The following is an 11,008-nucleotide window of genomic DNA, read 5'->3' as shown; positions in this document are numbered from 1 at the left end:
ATTGTAACACATTCCCAGGCACTAGTCTTTGAATTTATTCAGTAAAAATCGTAAAGATTCAAGTAATTTGTGTGGTACAAAAAATTCGCCGTCCTCATAATGAGCTAGCAATTATATGGTTCAAATTTGCACTGGCGAAAATCGAACCTAACATCTTTTACTTACAAGTGAAGATGAATATCACTAAATCGTCGTATTAAGTAGCTTTGGAATGCCATTTTGAGAGATTTGTTTCTGCAGGAGTTACCAATTGCAAAGGAGCATCATTCACCAGAAAAATAAAATTTCAAACGACAAGCATGTTTTTCAGATCTGTTGAGAAATTCGTCACGGTAGTAATGCGGAAGCCTTCCTCCTTTCTATCTATTTCACCGTTTGGCTAGATACGACGCTTCACCGTAGTAGTTCACAGCTCAGACCTCAGCTTGATGATGCTGTTCTGCCAATGATCGGGCTGATCCCTTAATCCCAACATCAAAAGGATCAGCAGAGGATTCTACTTCTCTGTTTCTATGCCAATCGTCCGTGGATGATATCCTAATGAGAACTTGTGCCTCTAAAATGTGTAAACTCGTAGTAGTACGTGAATTGATTTAAATGCATGCACACATATTAAACAACAGCGGTAGAACTTCACCCTCCTCCCTTTTAGAAGAATACTAGGGAAATGTTTAAGTCAGGTTATCGGTTTCTGCGTATACAAGCTATATGGTGCATTTGCATACTGGTGTCTTACAAATTATCTTCATAAACTTTTAAAGAATCTGTATGAGATCGCATATGATGATCGAGAGATTTTTCACGATGGAAGTGGGAGAAGGAATTCAAAGGTACAACATCATTGCTTATAGTTTATGCTTTTCCCGTCTTATATCATTGTTCTGACAATGTTGTACTGCTAACAACTGATTGGTGCCTAGAGTAGTGGACTTACTCTGTAGTTTCTTTTTATCCGTTTCAGGTCATTTTTTGTGTTATGAACTGCTTTTAGCCTCTCTCTGTGTCTCTCTTTCAGAGGATCATGATCAGGACAGTACCATTGTTGCTGTTAACATCATCATAATTGTTTTTCTGCCTACTTTCAACTTCTGGCAGATTCTTATTTGGTTTGTATCATTTAACAACTGCATCAACATGGATGATTCTGTGCTGCAACTTGCAACTGCATCCTGTAAATTCGCATAAATTCTCTCAATTGTTGATGTTCTATCTCACTTGGTAGAACATGTAAATTGCCTTAGGTGTACCATTCTAAAACATTCCTTGGTGGAAGCCGCAAGGCTGCTGTATTTCCTTTGTGCATATAAGCCAAAATCCTCACCCATTGTCAGGCTTGCAGCCTAGATGGGTTATCCTGCAAGTGACAGTGACTGGATTATCATGGTTCATATGATCGCCTCAACCATCTATTTATTGAAATAGCTGCTTCTTGCAATGCATAACAACTATATATTTCTCATGTTTTTCCATCCTTTTTCTGCATACTGCAATTTGTTTGGCATTAAAGTGTTTAAATTGAGAAGATACGAGATGCCAACTTTTGGTGCAATGTAACAGATATGGTCCAGGTTGGAGTGAAATATGTTTATGGATGTTTATCTTACTGAACTGCACCTTGGATAATCAAATGATGGTTGATATATTTATGAGGATGCATTTTAGGCATTTCTATAAAAAGCCCCTTTATTTGATGCCTAAGGTGAAGTCTGCAACAAAAAGAATGGTGCCCCTTCACGAACAGAATGGTAGAGTTTAGTTTCCAATGGCCCCGGAGATGGGATCGGCCCAGGCTATTTGAGGAAATGCGTCTGTTGAGTTTTGCAGGTTCCGAGGTCTTAAATCATATATTTAACATGCTTGTATCTCAAACGGTAGTTATAAGAGCAACTCCACCAGTTTTAGAAGCACAAGGGCAAGGGCAAGGAGAATGAAATCGCCCTTACTATCACTCTGAACAGTAATTGCCTTTGTGCAAATAGTTACGTAGTGAAACTGAGTTCGGTTATAAGAGAATGTTTATCAGAAAAGTTGATTATCTTCCTAATTATATCACATTTCCGTGGCCAAAAGTTGCAGTCAACACAAGAAGCCTTTGGAAAGTTTATAATCTGTATTCAAAGTTGATAATTTGCTTGAGGGAAAAATCAGGAATTTTAAGGTTTATCCTCTGTGTACTAGACCCTACCATTGAGTTTGAATTTTATGAATGGCTTTGGAATTGACCAGGATCAGGCCAAATTTTCAAGACTCGTGACTTTTAAGTTTTAGGTACGATCTTTCATTAGTTTGTCTATTTCTTAATGCCAAGATACTGTGGTGTTTCACGTTATCTTAACTCAGAGGGTTTTTAACTGTTAGATTTTAGTCATTGTTTCGTTGCTTCCTTGCTTTTGTTCCTCTCCTCCCCTACACCTGCAATGCAACAGTTTCCCCATTAATTAGAAGTGTTTGCAAGGATGTTCTACACTACAAAATTCAAAATTATCGTGTAAGCGTGAAAACTCTCTGGGCAGATGTTCGAATTAAATCAGCATTCAATCTCAAAGATGTTGGTACAGCCACCCTTGAATTAGCAAAATAAAAGGCAAATGTAAGCCAAGCTTCGTTTAACAACATTCTCAGCAACAATGACAATAGAAATTTGCATTGCGCATGTACAACTTTGTGGCAGGGCTGTCTCTGAGATTTCAGGGGCTTATGCGAAATTCATAAAAGGGGCCCTTCTTATATGTCACATCTCAGCCTCGCCCACGTCGTAGCACGATATTGTCCGCTTTGGGCCCCGACTACGCCCTCATGGTTTTGTTTATGGGAACTCACACGAGAACTTCCTAGTGGGTCACCCATCCTGGGATTGCTCTCGCACGATCTCGCTTAACTTCGGAGTTCCTATGTAATCCGAAACCAGTGAGCTCCCAAAAGGCCTTGTGCTAAAGGAGGTGAGCATGTACATATAAGGCATAGAGGATCCTCACCCCTGGGCGATGTGGGACCTAACAATCCACCCCCCTTAGAGGCCCGATGTCCTCGTCGGCACACTTCTGGCCAAGGAGTGGCTCTAATATCAAATTGTCACATCCTGGCCATGCCTTCGCTGTAGCACGATATTGTTCAGTTTTGGGCCCTGACCACGCCTTCACGATTTTGTTTATGGGAACTCACACAAGAACTTCCTAGTGGGTCACCCATCCTGCGATTGTTCTCGCACGATCTCGCTTAACTTTGGAGTTCCTATGGAATCCAAAGCCAGTGAGCTTCCAAAAGGCCTTGTGCTAAAGGAGATGAGTATATACATATAAGGCATAGAGGATCCTCACCCTTGGGCGATGTGGGATCTAACATTATAAGCCATCTTTTATATCTCAAATAAGATCACAATAAAATTATAGTAAGTATGAACAATTAAACCTGATAGTCCGTAATGCGTGTGCGTCTTTTTGTGACTGCTCTTCTCTTAATTTTGCCCTAAAAAGTACAAAAGAAAAAAAAATCATTATAGATGAGAAATACTCAAATCTTTAAATTTCAAGTCAATATACTTAAATTAGTAGATATCTTACTTTGATTGAAGTCTACATCACTCTCATCAGTTGAATTGTCTTCATGATTAAGAAGTTTCTCTTCAATTTCATAAATTTATAAATTAGGGTTGACTAATTTGTGGTAAATATAACAATGGGACAAAGAGAGAATGGGAAGTAAACTGGAACACTAGCGACATCGTCTGAAATTCTAACTTCTGGTAATCTGGTGTGAAAGAAGAAAAAAAAAGGGAAGCAATGATTAGACTTTGACGTGAGAGAATAAGTCTGGGTCTCTAAATTGTTTGCCTCGATCAGTGGAGTTCTCTACTTTTAATTGATTAGCTTTGCCCTTCGTTATTTATTATTTTATATAATTTGCATACAGATTTTGGGTAGTAGTCTGATGGCTTTTGGGGCCCATCAGATATATATATATAGATTTGATTGGTATTTCTATATAATATTATTTTATATATTATTATATTCAATAAAAAAAAAATTTAGGATCCCAAAATTTTGGAACCCTATGCAATAGAACCAGTTGCACTCCCCAAAAGCTGGCTCTGCTTTGTGGCATTGGTTTGGCATGGTGTACTTTTTCTTTTTCAGAACAAAAAAAAAAAAAAAAAGATGCCGCTTCATGTGTTGAAACCTTCGCTTCATTTAAAACATTTACCTAGAGCATTTTTTTTAGTGAACGGTATCTAAAGAACAAAACGATCTAGTGTTGTCAAAATGTATGGAGGCCCATTTGTGAAGATGTGAAAGGTAAAATACACTTTCTCAAATGGTTTTATGCTTAAATCTCAAGTTCATGGTCTTATAGTAGCTTGATTCATGTGTAAAGTTCAACGATCACATATGCACTATATCATTCAATATTTATTGTTCATGTGTTAGGTTTTTTAAGTTCGTCCATATGTAAGTTGTGTGAGGATGTAAGAGGTAAAGTTGAGAGTATTTTTACTCATCACTATAAACTATTATGCATGCTTATCATACACTTAATTATATGTATGTGTCATTTCACTTAACATTGATTAGTTTTTTTTTTCAAAATAGCAAAAGTAACATTTGATGTGAAATTTAACTATAATTAGATGAAATGATACGTAGCAGATTATTAAGCGTATGGTGAGCAAAAATACTCCTGGTAAAATTCTACATCAAGAAATAAAAACAAGTCTTACACTTACGTGTACAAATTTAATCTGCTCCCTTTGAGTAACCATTTGATTGATTAAATTGACATGCTTATATAGATCGTGGTTGATCTTTATTGATCACATCAAGGTTTGAAGATTCTTTTCCGTCTTGCAATCCACATTGCTTTTTTTATTTATCCAACAATGTTGCTTTTAGATGCAGGCCCAACTTTATGGGGGCTCTATGCGTGTCATTTGCCGCCGATTATTACTCTCGCTTTCAAATCAGACGAAGATTTTTCTCGTAAAAAGAAATTAATTGATACGGCTGTTCTATATACGGCATCACACTCCCAAAAGAGCGAGAACCCTTCACTTATGAATGTGTTGACATATCGAGTAGCCGCACTCTCACACGAAATACTTCTTTCAGATATTTAACAACCTTTTTCATTAACGGAAAAATTTTAAAAAAAGAAAAAGAGAAGGAATAGCAGCATACAGTAATTAGAAAGCAAAGCTACTTCTTTATATAACAAGTTCGGATGAAATTTGGACCTCATAATAACAATAACAAGTGCACTAAACTATTAGCCGGAATGAAAACTGCTGCGGTTAAGAAGTTACAACCTTCCAAATAGGAACTTGCTAATCTATGGGTACCATAAAGTTACAAAGGTTGTACCTGTGAACCAACCCCCTAAAGTGAAATAGGCACAAGGAAAGAGTAATAGGCCAGGGCAACCTACAAAAACGAAGCAGTCCCGAGCCTTTGGTTTGTATGTTGTCAAAAAGAATTTTCATTATGCCAAGAGCACGGTTTGATATACTAAATATCATAATAGAATTGATTAAAAATTTATTTTTTCAAATTTTTAAATATTTATATTATTATATTTGATGTATCAGACGTCTTACCAATACACTAAAAAGTCTCTGTGTTCAAAGACCTTATTAATCTAAATAAGATACGGCCCTACGGCCCGAGTACGGACCTTGGACCTAGAAACTTCACTTTCACAACTAGCTAGCTAGCTAGATAGAATGATTAATTAAAGTTTGGAGGCATGCATGCAAACCCTATCAAAAAGAAACAAGAAAAATCATCAAAGCTTTATCTATTTTGGCATGATTTTCCAAGATCTGGATATATCACAATCTATCACCAAAAATAAGGAAGGTAAAATCTGGATATATTATCTATCACAAAATATATAAAAAGTCAAGTTTGTACCACTTCTTGTTTTAATTTTGTTCTTTAAGATAGGAATTCTTTAAGATAGGATTTGGACCTTAATGTCTGAAGCCTCCAAGTCCACAAATTTGGATCGCTGATTGATGTGCAAGTCAAATCAAGACTGTTGGTTATGTACGGTGGGCCAAAGAAAATGAATTAATAAAGACTGTTGAATTTAATTTGTGCAGTCCAGATTTGTTGATTTAGAGGCTTCGAACATTAAGATTTGGAACAGATCCAAATCCTTTAAGATAAGGTGTGAACTTAACCCACTTCTGGCATATTCCTCACCAACTCACGTTCAACATTCCCAATGCCCTTTTAAGAAAATAATATAAAATTTTCTTTAGGTTGATGATGGGGCATTAAGTCGTTTAGAGACAAAATGACAGAACAATTTTCGGTCGTTGGCCCCTTGTTTTTGACTTCAGAGCGGGCGACAATTTATTTGATAATGAATCTTCTTCCTCTCTTTCCCTCTTTTTGTTTACTTTGTTTTGGTGTAAAATTCTTGTCGTATTGGTCGTCGTTTTTTGACTCACACGAGCAATAAATACAACGTTTTGAATCCAGTTATCACCTTAATGTTAAAGTTGAAAGCCGTGGAAAATGTCAGATTGCTCCGAAATAGGGTTTAGCCAATATGACAGCAAAGCTAATGTTAAAGTTGAAAGCCGTGGAAAATGTCAGATTCGTCCGAAATAGGGTTTAAGCCAATATGACAGCAAAACTAAATAGTTATTGCAACCTCATTAATATTCAAAAATTACAATTAAATGCCAAGTTAGTTTTTAGTCTTATACAAAATTTTATTCAAAAAGTATTTTTCAAAGATTGTAATAGAAATTTCCTTTAAAGTTCTTATAAAAACCGTGAGCATCTGAAAGAAAATGCCAAAGAGAGAGATTCTTCATGATTTACGATGATAACTACTTTTTAGTCTTATACAAAATTTTATTCAAAAAGTATTTTTCAAAGATTGTAATAGAAATTTCCTTTAAAGTTCTTATAAACACCGTGAGCATTTGAAAGAAAATGCCAAAGAGAGAGATTCTTCATGATTTACGATGATAACTACTTTTTAGTCTTATACAAAATTTTATTCAAAAAGTATTTTTCAAAGATTGTAATAGAAATTTCCTTTAAAGTTCTTATAAAAACCGTGAGCATCTGAAAGAAAATGCCAAAGAGAAGAATTCTTCATGATTTACGATGATAACTACAACACCCATCTAATAATTTGACTAGAGAATCTCTTAAATAATAATTTAAATAGAAAAATATCTACTAATTATTTGCCAGAACAACATAGTTCGACAAAGGATCGTGTGATGGTCGACCTTATGAGGACGGAAACTTTTTATAATATAAACAAGTGAAAGTTAATCAGAAATAAGTTGACTCACCGTCTTCTTAATACACGGCATTTGGTCAAGGGAAAATCCCACTTATGAATAATAATCCACGGTTATTACTTATTGCAGCTTTCCAGCTTAAAATTAAAGGCTTATGGTATTTAAGCTTCAATCGGCTACACCTGTTCCACGCACGTGTGGCTTGTGAGCCGACAAAAACAAATGAGAAGCATGTCTTTTAGGTCTAAAATCATTGTTAATGTGCACACAAAACATAAACTAATTGTTGATAATTTCTTTTTGTTTTTTTATTAAAATTATGATGGGATGACACAAAGTGGCAATCCAGACTACCTAAAATCAGAAAAGTTGCGTTGAAACAAACCAAGAACAAAAGAAATGAAAATTTCAATAGCATTGGCAACTAAAATAAATAAACAAATTACTCAATCTGTCTTCAAAGGTGAGCTATATATTGAACATTTTGACGTTCTCGTTTCACCTTTAGTGTTTGCACATTGATTGGTCACAAAAAATGTGCCAATATGAAAGATTTTTTTTATAGAATAATATGTTCATTCCATCTTAGAAGATGAGGTCATTTCACCACTTGCAAATAACGTGTTCATTTCACCATTGCTGATAACATACTTTCAACGTAAAAATGTTATAATCAAAACTATTCAATCTTTTAATTTTCATTTAAAGGTCATCCCTACAGAAAATCATTCGAATTAGATAATGTATTATGGGTAGTGCTATCCATGTACTCATTTTTACTTCTCAAACACCTCTATAAATTTTCAATTATTGGATCAAATAAATTAAAGAAAATTAAAAGCAAACACTTAGTAAGAATGTGTGAGAGATAAAAATAAATATGCAAATATCACTATCTATGTACTATTATTCACCTCGTGCAAAATATGCTTTTATCAAATGTTCCTTTTAAGAAAGATAGTAATGTTATATTATCATGTGCATGCCTTACAAATTAAAATTAACAAACGCAAGAATCTCGAGGCTGCAGAATACACGTGGGAAAGGGGTCACTATTATTCGAAATTCGCACCGTTGGGTTCGTTGCCTTTGGATGTTAGATATTCCAGAGGAACAGCCGACCAAATCTTCATCAACTTTAAAGGATTTCTTTCTGCAACTTTTGGCCTCCAAGATGCGATATAATTAGGAAGATACTCAACTTTTAATAAACACTCTCTTATACTTCAACTCAGTTTAGCTTAAGTATATACTTGCTTGCACATAAATTTCCAACTCGAGTAAATGTGCAAACTAAAATGATGTACAACTACTTTCAATTAGATGATGGTGCGATCAAGAGTCGTTGCTCAAGTGAGAGAGAATAATGGTGGATGTAGGCTGATCTTATAAATTTTGAAAAATAATCTTATACATATATTCGATGCTTTGTTTATTAAAACGCTTTCAGTTTTTTTTTTAATAAAGTTACAAGAACGGTCACTGACACTACGATCTAGTAGTATTTCTGTCATGTTGTAGATTTGACTCTCTTGGATGATGAGTTCAATACAAAGTTATAGATAACCTAATGTGTTACTTAATCCAAATCCCCCACTCCTAGTATATAAAAAAAAATGTTAAAAAAAAAATTGTCATTAGCACTACGGTCTAATTTTATTCACTAAACGATGACAAAAACTTTAGAAGAATATATATATTATAAAAATAAAAAATAAAAAAGCGATATACAAAGGGTAACATTTCTCCACTAAACATGGCGAAAAGTTTAGATTGTTTTAGGGCTCGTAGAAAATACAACAATAATGTAAACAAATAAAAGTACCAAAATCGACTAATCAATAGGATTATACACAATTAGTGAGAGAATGTAAGGAAATTGATTATATGATTAACATATATTCAACCCTTCCTCATGTAACAAATAACAAATAAATAGTTTAACTTGCCTTTTCAAGGAGATGAGGTGGAGGAATTCCTCCTCAAAATAATTCGTGACTGATTCACAAATTTTTTTATGATTAGAATCGTTAATATTATAAATTACTATTTAAATATCATATATGAAAAGAAAGAAAAAAAGATCGTTGAGTCCTCGCTTTTGGTGAAAATATTTTTGGAAACAATCCTTAGTAAAAATGCTAGTAAATCCTTGAAAAGCACTTAAAGTGCTTCCTAGAAGAAGCACATAACTAGTGCTTCTCGTAGAAAGCAATTGAAGTGCTTTTGGAACCTAAAAACATTTTATCTAAAAACGCTTTTAGTCATTTTAAAAGTACATCCAAACGAACCCTTAGATGGTTGGATTTAATAGAAGCATTACGAACCGTATATCTATCTATTACAATTGATTGATAGAAGTTACCAAACGATTTTAGTTTTAAGTAATTTTTTGCAGAGATAATTCTTACATAGCATTTTATACTATGAATTCTTACATAGCATTTTATACTATGAACTATTCCGATCATAAACATAAAATTTTGTGAATTGAACAACTAGAAAATTTTCAAGACGAGGCAAGCATTCTTCACAAATAAGAGAGCAATCGTGGATGCACCCTGTAAGTAAAAGCCAAAGGTTTCGAATTGGATATATGTTTATTGGCCAGATCTAAAAGATGGAATATGTACTTGTGAATTGTCAACATTCCTGTCAAGAGACTAGCCAGGGACAATTCATCGTTTCTTAGAACAACCCTACCACATACATTCATGCATATGCTCATAAAATTTAAAGTTGTACCCGTTCGACTTTAGTCCAAATGTGTCCTATTAGTGGTTGACTAAAGTCCACATTGACATTATATCTCTAATTGTCATTATCCTAACTACTTAGCTGGTAACTATATTAAAAAACGACAAACCTCACCGAATCATCACAAATTAAGAAGATTGAACATGTACAGAGTACAAACATAGGGTCTGTTGAAGTTGGAAAAATGAGTTAGCTTTGCCAAACCACAACAGCAACCTACAATGATTTATACACCATATTAAGGGTGACTTCCGCACTTTTAACTAACTCCTGCACTCGTTATTTGAATTTGCTCATTCATCGTTGATTAATACAATGAATATTAGAGAAATTGAGGAGAGTATAACCGGTAAAAAGAAGTGCATATAAGAAATAATAGCTAAAAAAGACAATATTAGTGTTTTTCAATTGAAATGCTAATTCGAATGTGGCATGATATGGAATGACAGTAAAGATGGTTGTTGTTGAATTTGACGGTAGCTTCAAATAATTTTTAATTAATTATTAAATGTTTTAATTAATTTTTTATTGGTTTAAAGCATTGCCTTTCATTTCCCTTCATTACCAATGTAATGTTTCAATACTTTTATACCTTCTAGTTCATTTCCTTTCATTACCAATGCAAAGAAAATCAATATGATATTTTTATTTTTTTTGTATAAAATTTGACATATCGGGTGGAGGACAAAACTTTAAAAGATGTTAAAGTACCACATAGGCTATCAAATTTAAATTTTGTATTTAAAATCTAATATCTCCTTTGGAGATGGTTTATATGCATATGTGACATTTTTGATATCTCTTTTAGTCTCATCCCTCGTTCTCCTTTTTCATTAATTAAAACTTTTGGGTAAATGACAAAAAACTACCTCAACTATTGGTGTCACGACACTTTTATACCTCATCTTTTAAAATTGACAATGTCATACCTCATCTTTAGAATTTGGTCCAATGTTATACCTTCGTTAGTTTGTCCGTGAATTTCTCAGT

The sequence above is a fragment of the Pyrus communis genome, chromosome 5 (assembly GCF_041283825.1).
Source record: "Pyrus communis isolate YQ-2024b chromosome 5, ASM4128382v1, whole genome shotgun sequence".
Taxonomy (NCBI): domain Eukaryota; kingdom Viridiplantae; phylum Streptophyta; class Magnoliopsida; order Rosales; family Rosaceae; genus Pyrus; species Pyrus communis.
Note: the sequence above shows the minus strand (reverse complement) of the source record.